Below are 9,947 nucleotides of genomic sequence, written 5' to 3'. Positions count from 1 at the left end.
GGCGTCATTTGAAGGATCAAGCTCGCCGAAAATGGTTCACATTAGTGAATACTAATGCCATCTCTTAGAATTTTCAGGTACTTATCAGACTGCCTAGTACTTAATACATGTTCTTAAATACATATTTTTCATGTTAAAAAAACTAGGATCACATCATCTGATCAGAAAATGTAACACATAGAATTGTCATGATCTTCAGTAATGACACATTGACACATACATAAGATGAACCTCTTTTTATCAAATAATTATTAGCTACAACCTGTTATTAGCAGAGATAATGAAAGCGATTTCGTATATAAAATGTTTATAATTGCAGTGTTATAATTATCTCGCCATTCGTTGTTAAAAATTTTGATATTTTAAAAATTTGTTATGTAATAGACGATGAAATAATGCATTCACTTCTTTCACGTTAAAGAAGAGGTACTGAGGGGGAATACACAGTAATTGCGTAACGTATAACGGGTGCTATCTAAAAAATGGAAATTTTTAATATCTTATTTTATAATGCAATTTTTGGTGCAGTATATTTTTTCCATAAATAAGATTCCATTTTTACCAAATCGTATTTATTCTAGAACCTAGGTATCCGTTTGCATAAAAAACTCTGCCAATCAAAACTCTATCAGTACAAGCAAATCAGTTTGTGAAATGCAGGTTAGCAAAATGATTCTAAAACAAATGTAAGTTTCAGAATTTTGTTAATCTTTAAGAACGACATGCCAAATTCTTATTTTGCACGCTATGTTTGTGCAACAAATAAATTTTAATGTATCTTTTGTATCAAATACCTTTTTAATTACATATCTGTTTATTTAATAAAAATTGCCATTAATTAATGAGGCCCTTGAACTACTGTATAATAAAAAACAATTTATTTCCTTAAAAGTGCAAAATCCTATAGTGCAAATTAATAAATAAGAATATCCAATACAAGGATAAAAAGCTGCTACTTTTAAGACTAAATGTATAGCTGGATTTTATGTTATTTTTTCCGCAGAATCAAGCGGTGCAATTAGTTTTTCTGTAATTTACATATTTACAAAAATCTAGATTTTTCATTATATCCACCCGAGTCGAAATATAGGCCCTACTTTGATGCTTCAAGTGGAAGTATTGTCCCTATTTTGCGACTGTTCATTCTACAAGCTCCTACGTACACACTCCTTAAGATATTTTCATTCTATTTTGCTTCGGTATAAGCTTCAGCCCCTACATTGAAGGTCTTTCCTCTAAATTCGTGAGTTTTACTTATGTCTCCTTTAAAGATCCATTTTCTCCGTAGAATTTTTAAATTATCTTTTAACGCTCTTAAATTTTAACGCACAAAATATGTGACGTCGTTGCTGCGACGCCTGGGCCCTCGTGACAGATTCTTTGTTGTTTTCTCTAAAATTTCATCACCACCGTTCGTGAAAGCAACAGTTTAATTGGTTTTAAATAATAAATTTCAAAGTGATAACATCGAAATTGATTTAAGAGGAAAGAAGTTTGCCCTAATCTGGTGGCTGCAAGCAAAAGGAAAAATGCAAACTAGCGCTAAGATTTTAAAGATAGTTAGAAAGAACCCAGATCCAAAACCCTCCAAAAAAGGTATCAAACACACGAGAAGAAACGTCAAAAGAAATAGCTAAGAAAGATACAAATCTTTTGCTTTGAGTTTTTTCGGTATCACAAAAATAACTCCAAATTAGTTACCACAGATTCTGAAGAAATAGATTTTCCTTTCACACAATTTTCTTTTGAATTGAAGAATTACGAAATTGAATGATTTCAGATTAAAAATTTAGGAAATACGGCAATGTTAAAGCCTTAAAAATGAAATATTTTAAGATTAGATCATTGAAAATTATTTATACTTATTTCAAATTATTTAAATTTATTTATTATTATTTATATTTATTTTAAATGGGAAACATTAAAAATGAAAAAAATTCTACTCTAGAACCTTGAAACTTAAAGAATTTGAACTTTATTTTAAACTGACAAAATTTATATTCACCAAAAATTGATATTAAAACATTTTTATAATTAAAGCCTTTAAAATTTCAATTATTTGTGTTAAATTCAAATTACATAAAAACTAATAATTTTTACATTGCTAATTAAACTTTTCCAAATTCAACCAATTTCTTCAAATTTTAAAAACATGAAAAAAATATAATTTCCTTTAAAAAACAACATATTTCGCTCTCGAGAAATTCTGCGATTTCAAGTATAGGTCTCTGCTGATGTAAAATGGATTCGGTCAGCGATGATTGTTATTCGTACGTTATTCGCTAAAAAACCGACGTTGATTACAGTTACTTGTAACCACTATTAATAAGATCGCCGATGGTTATAAATATATAATTCCAAAGATTTTGATGTAACATGTACTTCAAATAAAAAATTCTTGCTTCAAAATGTCATATTTTTAAACCAGTAGCGGATCCAGGGGAGGAGTTTAGGGAGTTTAAACCCTTCCCCCCTAACTTTTGGCCTTCCGTATTAAAGGCCGACGCTGCGAAGCTATGCATGCGGGATAAACATATATATTCCTTTACCCCCCTCCCCACGAAATATCTTTCTAGGTCCGCCCCTGTTTTAAACCAATTTATTTATATATGCCGAGGGGTCGATCACTCCAATATTCCTGATACATTCACCAAATATTGCCATACGCGTATTCTTTCTATATTCTCGGTATTCTTGATATTCTTTATAATCACAAATATTTTTAATATTCCAAAATATTCCGAAATATCCCTAAATCTTGACAAATATTCTGACATACACTTTAATTTCCCCTTGCGCTCTACAAGTTTTTAAAGATTCCAAATTATTTTAAATGATTTTTAAAATGTCAAGAAATTTTTAAATAGTTTGTGTGTTATTCTGTGATTACAAAATATGTTCAAGTGTTTGAAAGGATTTTAATGAATTTCTAAATAATTTAACGGGATTTAAAAATGCTTTTAAATTAAAAAAGATTGAAGTGTATAAATGAATTTTAAAAGAATTCAAGTAATTTAAAAGAATTTAAAAAGATTTTAGAAGAATTCCAAAAAGTACAAGAATTTTCAAGAGATATTTTATTATTATTATGAGATTTTTAGTGGTTTTAAGGGATTTTGTGACATTTAAATCGATTTAATATAGTTTAAAAAGTCTGTAAAGGAATTAAAAATACTACAAAGCATTTAAAATCATTTCTAAAAAATTCAAAAGAATTTAAGGATCTTCATGTAACTTAAGAATATTTTTATGTATTTAAAGAGATTTCCAGGAGTTTCTGGGGATTTAACGGGAGTTATTTGATTAAAAAAGTTTAAAGTTTATAATCGAATTTCAAAGGATTTCGAATTATTTAAAGAGTTCAAGATATTTTTAATGAATTTGAGTGATTTTAAGTAATTTTGAAGATTTTAAAAATAATTTCGGCAGAATTAAAATGAGTTTTAAGACTTTAAAGTATTTTTAAAATATAAATAATGTTCTTGAATTATTTAAAATCTGTTAAATCTTTTGAAATCTTTGGAAATTTGTGAAAATCCTTTAAAATTCATTAAATTTCTGAAAATATATATTGAACTTTTTTAAATCTTTTAAAATATCTTTAAATATTTTTGGATTTAGTTTAAATCTTGTTTACGCACATGAAATATACAATCACAATTTGTAACATTTCTAAAATCTAAAGTCTCGGTACATATATTATTATAAGCATAGCAATATTGTTTACAAAATGGGTCACAAACTTCTAGGTAGGCTAACCGCGAGGCTTTAGGCGTTAGGAATGTGAAACTTACAGGGTTCGAACCCGGAGAATAAAAACTTTCATTGCGTGCGATTATAAATAGTGTAGTGATTGTGTAATATAAATAATTGTGTCTAAACATGTGAACAAATATTAGAGTATAATAGTAATAATATAATAATACAAAAGATTAATTTTTTGTGGCGAAAAATCCGTTATAATTTTATAGAACTGTTCTCTATAGTTTCGGGACTAGTTCAACGCAATGTAAAACAAACACGATTTTAACTTTGACTAAATTACCCAGCGTATTCTCTACTATAGAATTAGTTCTATAAAATTGAATGGAATTTTTTTCCGTGTGCAAAATAACTTGAAACATTACGCATATGTCACTTTGTATTCTTCTTGCTCTACTTTTATTAATTTTTTGTCAAATAATTTTATTCTGTACACGAAGGTAGAGTGTGCAGCGTTAAATTAGAATCAAAAACTAAGCCTCTATTTTGATGCCCCAAATGGAAGATTGGAAAATTTGTGCCCACAAGAGCGCTAAAGTAGGGCCAAAAATCGTATAGGAATATCCTCTATTTTACAACCTTAGCCCCTACAAATATTAGCCTGAAGAGCGTCAAAGTAGGGCCTATATTTCGACTCGGGCACTTGTCCGTCATGTGACCATATTTCCGGAAACTGGTCATCTCACGGTGACTTCCCATCTTTAGGTTTTAGTCTCTCAGACTCAACGCTTTGATTGCTTAGTGTTGCCGTAAAATCTATTGTAAATTTTTTCACCCTGGCACGCTAAAGATATATTTTTTTAATAGAGTATTGAAAAGCCAATTTACAGAATAATTCTTATTCCTTCTAAAAGCTGATTTCACATTAAAACCATTATTTGAATGTTTCCAAATTTTTTATAATTTGAATTTCCGCAACAACTCAAGCATGTTTCTGCACGGTAAAAAAAATTGAGCTGTGACAGGGATATTATTCCTTATTATAGCTAAACATTTAGCTGAAAACGAACGAAGGAATTTAGAAAGATCCCTGGATCAGCGAAAATGAATATCCTTGACCATTTTCCATATACCAGGGATATCGTATAGTCAAACAGCGAATAAGTATAGCTATAATAGGAATATTAAGAATAGGTGTCTGAAGCAATTATCGGAAGAGCGCCGGTGCATTATGGGAGCAGCAAAATAAAATGGCGACGATCTAATCGGGAGCAATGACAGTTGAGATTTACTTAGGACAATTAAACGCTTTTCACCACTTAAAATGTGCGCGAATGTTAATATTAAATGGAGTTTATGATGCAGTAATAATAATTTACATTTGTTTCGATTGTAGGCAATAACTATATTGAAATATCAAGAAACGCGATAAAAACAACAAACTTGTCCTCCAAATGCATTACACGGATTTCAGGGAAATTCCTTTTCGGGATACCAGACGAAAGATTGGCTACTATAAGTTAATATATTTCTATAACAACTAAATTTTTTTTCTAACCTTAAGATAATACAATTATACAAAATCTGTCGAAGATAATAAACTTTCGAACTTAGCAATTTTGCCCAAATTCCTGATTTACGAGAACAATTTACATAAAGTAACTAAATCTGTAACTCTTCTAACTAAACGTTTTACCTAATCCAAGCGTACACTTTCTTTGAGTTTAATATATTCTTGATTCACTCGTTCGTCTCAAGAATTTTTTTCCGTGTGTATATGCTTCCCAATCTACCTTTTGCCCTGAATTTTTTGTCGTTCACAAATAAACGATATGTACAGAGAAAAAAAAGAAGTTTAAAAAATTGCATTATTAGGGCTGGTATGGTTAATATAAAAACAATTGATATATTAAAATTAGTTTATTTCTTTTATTGTAAAATCTTCTCCTTTAAAAAACTATAATAAACAAAATCTAAACAACGTTGTTTTTTGCATACTGCGTGAGCCATATTGGCTTGACTTATTACATGATCCCAAACCTGATCATTATGATCTCCAAAATTGATCCATTATTCCTGTTGATGAAAATTGTCTTCATTTTTATAATTTTTAAAGTTATTTTCGACTGTAGGGAAATATTGTGTGACTATTCCAATTTCGGCGACTGTGGCTTCTGGATGGAGAGCGAGCTTGTGCAGGTTATGCACTAGCATGGTCAAAAATAAAATTTTGTTTAATTTTCATGCATATTCGCCGGAGATTTGTTTCAATTCACAAAAAATCTAGTTTTTCAAATGATATCCAGAGATGGCGCAAGTTCCATGAAGTTTAAGTCCGAGTCGAAAGTTAGGCCCTACTTTTAAGTTTCAGGTCCTTATTAGAACCTGCTTTGACGCTATTTATGTCTATAGCCCCTGCTTTAAACTTTTAACTCCCAGAGAATGAAACATTAGAATCTACTTTGAGGCTGTAACACCTTTCTGAAGCTACTTTTTTGAAGCTATATTTTCTCTTAACTGAAAATGCTGAAAAAATGTATGAGAATGATATTTATCATAGAAAATGACTAAATATTGTCGATTAATTATTTATTATAAACATTTTTATCAATAGCACAGGCCAACAAAAAAAATTTGCCTGCACGAGACAAGTTACTAGGTTACTATTATGGATTTTGAGCAGCTGAATCCGAATCTGTTATCAGAATTTTTCCTGCACGTCTCAGTTTACCCTAGATGCAAAAAGTAGGGAAAAGTTGAAGTATTTTGATCATATAGGTCATACGAAAAATTTGTCTGCACGAGACAAGTGACTAGGCTACGCTTATGGATTTTAAGTCACTGAATCCAAATCTGACCTTAGAATTGATCTTACACGTCTCAGTTTCCCCCTGGATGCAAAACTAAGGAAAATCCTAGGGAAAATTTGCACGTTATTTTGATGATACCAGTATATGTGAAAATAGACACATCGATATTATATTCTTAAGTGCAACGACTTGTAAAGATTTCGTTTGTATACAGAAATTCTTTAGTTTACCTTCTATTTCCCCTAGCTTGGGTAATTCTAGAGAAATTGAAGGTCTTTCTTAGATTATATAGATTTACACGGGAAAAATGAGAAAGGCTTTTTACTACATTTTACATCGGGAGAGGATATGAAACAAGCCGAAAAAATGTGGGGTTAAAATTTAGATTTAGCACGCAAATTTGCAAAGGATATGGCATTTTGGTTATTTTGTCGCGTACAAATCTATATAATATGAGAAAGACCTGCAATTTTCCTAGAATTGACCAAGCTAGGGGAAACAGAAGGCACACTAGATAATTTTTGTGTACAAATTAAGTTTCTATAAGTCGCGACACTTAAGAATTTAACATCTATGTATCTATTTCCGCGTATAATGGTATTATCAAAATGACGTTTATAATATCCCTATGTTGTTGCCTATTTTCTGCATCTAGGGTAAAACGGAGACGTGTACGTGAAATTCTAAAGCCAGATTTGGGTTCAGCGGCTCAAAATCCATAAGAGTAGTCTGGTCACTTGTTTCGTGCAGGCAAATTTTTTGTATGCCCTGTGTGACCAGAAAATCCCTAGTCTTTTCACTACTTTTTGCCTTTAGGGGGAAAAATAGTAAAAGCTCCAAAAATGTAGTGGTCGAATTTAGATTGAGAGTGCAAACTGCAGAGGAAATAGCATTTTTCTTATTTTTTGCTTTATAAGTCAGTATAACATGCGCAAGACCTTCAATTTCCCTAGATTTATCCTAGTAGGGACAACAGTAAGCACACTGTGAGATTTTTATGCATGAATTTGGTTTTTACGAATTCCAACACATAAGAATATGACACCAGTACGTTTATTCTTCCGTATACTGGTATTATCATAAGAATGTTCAGAATATCCCTAGGTTTTCTCCTATTTTCTGCACCTAGGGGAAAACTGAGACGTGTAGGAGAAATTCTGAGGACAGATTTAGATTCAGCAGCTCAAAATCCATGAGGGTAGCCTAGTCACTTGTCTTGTTCAGACAATTTGTTTTTGTGGGCCTGTGTTATTAATGAAAGTGTGTGTATTCAACAGTCCTGTCAGTGATTTGGAATCACAAAAAATTATAAGAATAACAAATTTTCTATTGCTAAATACAAATATTATGAATGAAATAAAAAATCTGCAAAATATATTGAAATATATATTTAGTAATTATAATTAAATTCTCTGATTGTTATCGAATTTTCATTACAGTGTTACGCGTAATACTTTCGCTGTTAATTTATTTGCAACAGGATTCCATGGAGAAAATAATTTTTTTCCAATGAACACTACCACTTTTCCAACGGTTTGGTCATTTTTGTTACTAAACAATAATAATTGAGATTTAGAGTCTCGAATTTAGAGACGACGAAAAAATTGGATATAAAACAAGTATTGTTATTGCTAATATGAAATTATTTCTTGATGAATATTAGGTTGAATCTAGAAGAAAATGTCTGTATTTTTTAGTATAATTGGATTAATTGTGAAGCTAAAGGACTTTTAACAAATCTTTGCATAATAAAACGATAAAAAGATATTTTTATGGAAATCAGCAAGTTTGACATTGTATTCATTTGAGTAATAAATAACAAAGAATCAAATTTAAAAATAATTTCGATTACCCTTGATACCTATATCACCGAAATTATTTTATTTTTTTCTGATTGATAATAAATCTTATTTTTATTCATCCATATTGGTGTAAGATTATAGGGAACATGCTTTGATGCCAGAAGTCCTACAGTAGTAGTTTGACCTTTAAAAGAGGATCTAATTCATCTTAAATACAGACCCTACTTTGACGCTAAACTTGGAAAAACGGCCGATTTAGCGTCAAAATAGAGTCTTAATTCCATTGAGATCGCTGCTCATTTAGAACCTACTTTAAAGCTTCTAGCTCCTACTAAGGTAGGAACTACGGCTTTAAAGTAGGGACTAAGTTTCGACTCGGGAGAAAAAATAAGAAAAAAATACTTTTTTGTAAATTTCATTTAGAAGCGTCAATATTGACTCAATCAAGTTGAGACTTAAAAATAGAAATAGAATACGAATGAAATATTACTTGTTGAATATTACCCCATAAATCTGTTTTATAGGGTCCTAAAAAACATCATAAGTGAAAAAATGTGTTTTGCGAGATTTTGGTGCTAATAATTCACAGGCTGAAACAATTTTTTAACTTAAAAAAGACGGAATATTGTTATAAAATTAAGTTTTATCAATTGCATTCTTTTAGAAACGAAAATTTTATTTTGGACTTCAGTTCCTTTTTCGTGAAAAATGGACTCAAGTCATAATGTTATGGTAATCCCCGTAAAATAAACCTGAAACAGGGATTTCATTCCTGATAGAACTTTGTAGGGATAAAAAGAGATTCAAAATTCATCATCATCTCATTTTTTGAAAAAATGGACTTCACTCGTTTTTCCGGCCAGCCGGTGTATATTAATAAAATCGAATAATTTTGGTATCTATATTTTGCATAAAAAGTGTATCGACAAGTGAAGCATTTGTATCAAATATCTGCAGACGTAATTGAATATTTAAAAAATTGATTCAATGTCTACCATTTTGTTAATACCATTTTGTTTTTAAAGCAAATCTGATGACTTCAAAAACCTTAAAACTTACTTGAAAAAAATGTTTTATTTTGTTTTTAAAAAATCTCATTCCAAAATTATGAACAGCGATCCTGAAAATCCCTGTGATCATTTGATAAAAATCATAATATACACGAAGATTTGAAGTGTGTTGGCTGGAAGAACGGGAAAATGTTATATAATATTTTAATGGTGTACCTGAAAAGTAAAAAATAGAACGCGGCAAATGTGAGAGCAATAATGCATCACATTTTACTTGAGAATAAAAGTGAAACAACTATCCATTTATTTTACCCTCTCAACTTCCTAAAGTACACGTTTTGCTTCCATCGAAAACTTGTTTCTCTTTTGCTCTCAACAACCTATGTGACTCGCATTCGCCTTCAAAAAGATGCAGTTTTCTTTTCCCTCGTAGCCCGCAGGAGCCTCTCTTTTGTTTTAAAGTGAGGTCAGTTGCAACAGCCCCTCCCCTCTCTTAATTTTTGGGTTTTCTATAGCCCACTGAATTGCGCCCCAAATGCGCTCAAATGCGCCACCGATTAAATTTTTTGCGCCACAAAACTTTAGGTCACATGCCAAATTGATAACCGAGCAATCGAAATTGG

This window comes from Belonocnema kinseyi, chromosome 9, assembly GCF_010883055.1.
Source record: "Belonocnema kinseyi isolate 2016_QV_RU_SX_M_011 chromosome 9, B_treatae_v1, whole genome shotgun sequence".
NCBI classification, from domain to species: domain Eukaryota; kingdom Metazoa; phylum Arthropoda; class Insecta; order Hymenoptera; family Cynipidae; genus Belonocnema; species Belonocnema kinseyi.
Note: the sequence above shows the minus strand (reverse complement) of the source record.